The 2,183-nt window shown below is 44.6% G+C and overlaps 1 non-coding gene across 1 annotated transcript; it reads right to left on the bottom strand.

The window, feature by feature from the left end:
• Nucleotides 1-387: 387 nt before the first annotated feature.
• TRNAE-UUC lies at nucleotides 388-460 on the bottom strand. The gene has a single exon. It is a non-coding gene; the product is annotated as a tRNA-Glu (tRNA).
• Between the last annotated feature and the right edge of the window lie 1,723 nt (nucleotides 461-2,183).

The following is a 2,183-nucleotide window of genomic DNA, read 5'->3' on the forward strand; positions in this document are numbered from 1 at the left end:
ACCATGAAACTAAATATAGTAGAGGGTGCTGAAAGAGAACAGAAAATATCAAGCATGCTTTTCATTTTGAGCCCATTACCTATTGCTTTTCATTGAAAGTTGGTGGCCAGCAGTGTCTTTCCAGTTCTCTTGAGATGATATGCTATCCCAGAAGCTCAGTATGATGGATGAGACACTTTTCATGACATCCATTTTTTGAGAAAGCACCAGGAGAGTTAAAGAGCCCTATTCCTGGGCAAGCACCCCATGGTGTTAGCCCAGTTGATATTAACCCTTTACAGTCATTCAGTATTTTCCCATTATTTTCAGGAGCAACAGTACTCTGAAAAGAAATCAATCTTTTTTTTTTTTTTTTCCAGCCATGCCACACAGCTCATGGGATCTTAGTTCCCTGACCAGGAATTGAAACTGGACCCTCAGAAGTGAAAGTGCAGAGTCCTAACCACTGGACCACCAGGGAATTAATTCCTCAAACCAGTCATTTAGAAGGTAAGAATTCAAGATAAAATATTATTGACTTGTAAAAAGTTGGAATGCATTTCTGCTTGATTTTCCCTCAGCAAAAAACAACATGAAAGAAGTAACTTTTCCTTCCAGAGTCCATCTGTAACTATGTTTCTCTTTGTGCTCATAGTGACCAAGGGTCTAGAGAAGACAGTTTCTCATAGTGGCAATACTTGGGCAGTGGTTGAGGCTAAAGACATCATTTCTGCTTTAAACTTGGCTTGGGGCATTCGTGTGACTGCAGTTAAGTCATGAGATTCCCAGCTTTTGTCTTTGTCAGATGTTTAGCAATTTTACACCTCATGCAAATATGTCCCCAGGAGGGAAATGCTCTTTAGCAAACCTACTTTATAGTATTGGATTTGGCTTTGGTGCCCATGGAGATATTTTTTTACCAGCTTTACAAACAGATCAAAGCTCTTTAAGCCCATGCTGCAGGCTTGTATCCAGGTTCATGATGCCTGTCTGACTGCCTCTCCCAAGCAAGACACACCTCTCAGCCCCTCGGTAAGATCCACAAATGATATTTGGGTTCGCTCCTTCATGGTGTCACCAGCTGGTGATGTGCTGCGGGTCCAGCTGTGGGCATTGTGTGTTGAAAACAGGCTTGAACTGAAAGCTGTCTCCTGGGTTAAGCAGCAGGTTTTAAGAGGAGTATGAGTCAGGCATTTTTCTTTATTTGCTTTACATTATGAGGGCTTTCTAACTCAGACGAGCAACAAGAAAATAGGTCAGTTCATGGATGTAAGATTTTCTCATAGAATGATTTCAGAAGGAGCAGCCAGGTTTGCATGAATGCTAAAGCCTCCTTTTGCAGTGGCAGGTGGTATTTTCCTTCCTGCCCCTCATTCCTTCTCTTCTCTAGGTGTGAATGCATGGATGCTAAGATGCTTCAGTTGTGTCCTACTCTTCATGACCCCATGGACTATAGGCCACCAGGCTCATCTGTCCATGGGATTTCCCAGGCAAGGATACTGGAGTGGGTTGCCATGCCCTCCTCCAGGGAACCTTCCCAACCCAGAGATCGAACCCGAGTCTCTTATGTCTCCTGAATTGGCAGGTGGGTTCTTTACCACTAGTGCCACTGGGGAAGCCCCCTCTCTAGGTTTATGCCCCCATAAATGTTTCCTGGGGCTTATCAGGTGGCGCTAGTGGTAAAGAACCGCCTGTCAATACAGAAGACATAAGAGACTCAGCTTTGATGCCTGGGTTGGGAAGATTCCCTGGAAGAGGGCATGGCAACACACTCCAGTATTCTTGCCTGGGAAATCCCATGGACAGAGGAGCCTGGCAAGCTACAGTCCATGGGGTTACAAAGAGTTGGACACTACTGAATCGACTTAGCACACACGTATGCATATGTTTCCTAGGGGGAACTTCCTTTCCAGGAGGAAAGTGAGAAAGCACCCGTTCTAAGTTCATCCTTGCTGTGTGACCTTGGGCAAGGTACTCAACCCGTCCAAGTGTCAGATTTCTTATCTGTGATACCAGTGTCATAATGCAGTTCCTGGTGTGATCATGAAGATCTCATTAAACACTGAATAAATGGTAGCTCTTATTTTGATGATAAGAGTGTGATAAGCCAATTTACTTGCCTGATGTTTAGCTGCTATTTACCTAGGTGTCAGGAAAGGTCTTAGGAAGCAGGCCATGGGGCTTCAGGGGGTGGGCCTCATTGG

This window comes from Bos indicus x Bos taurus, chromosome 2 (assembly GCF_003369695.1).
Source record: "Bos indicus x Bos taurus breed Angus x Brahman F1 hybrid chromosome 2, Bos_hybrid_MaternalHap_v2.0, whole genome shotgun sequence".
Lineage (NCBI taxonomy): Eukaryota > Metazoa > Chordata > Mammalia > Artiodactyla > Bovidae > Bos > Bos indicus x Bos taurus.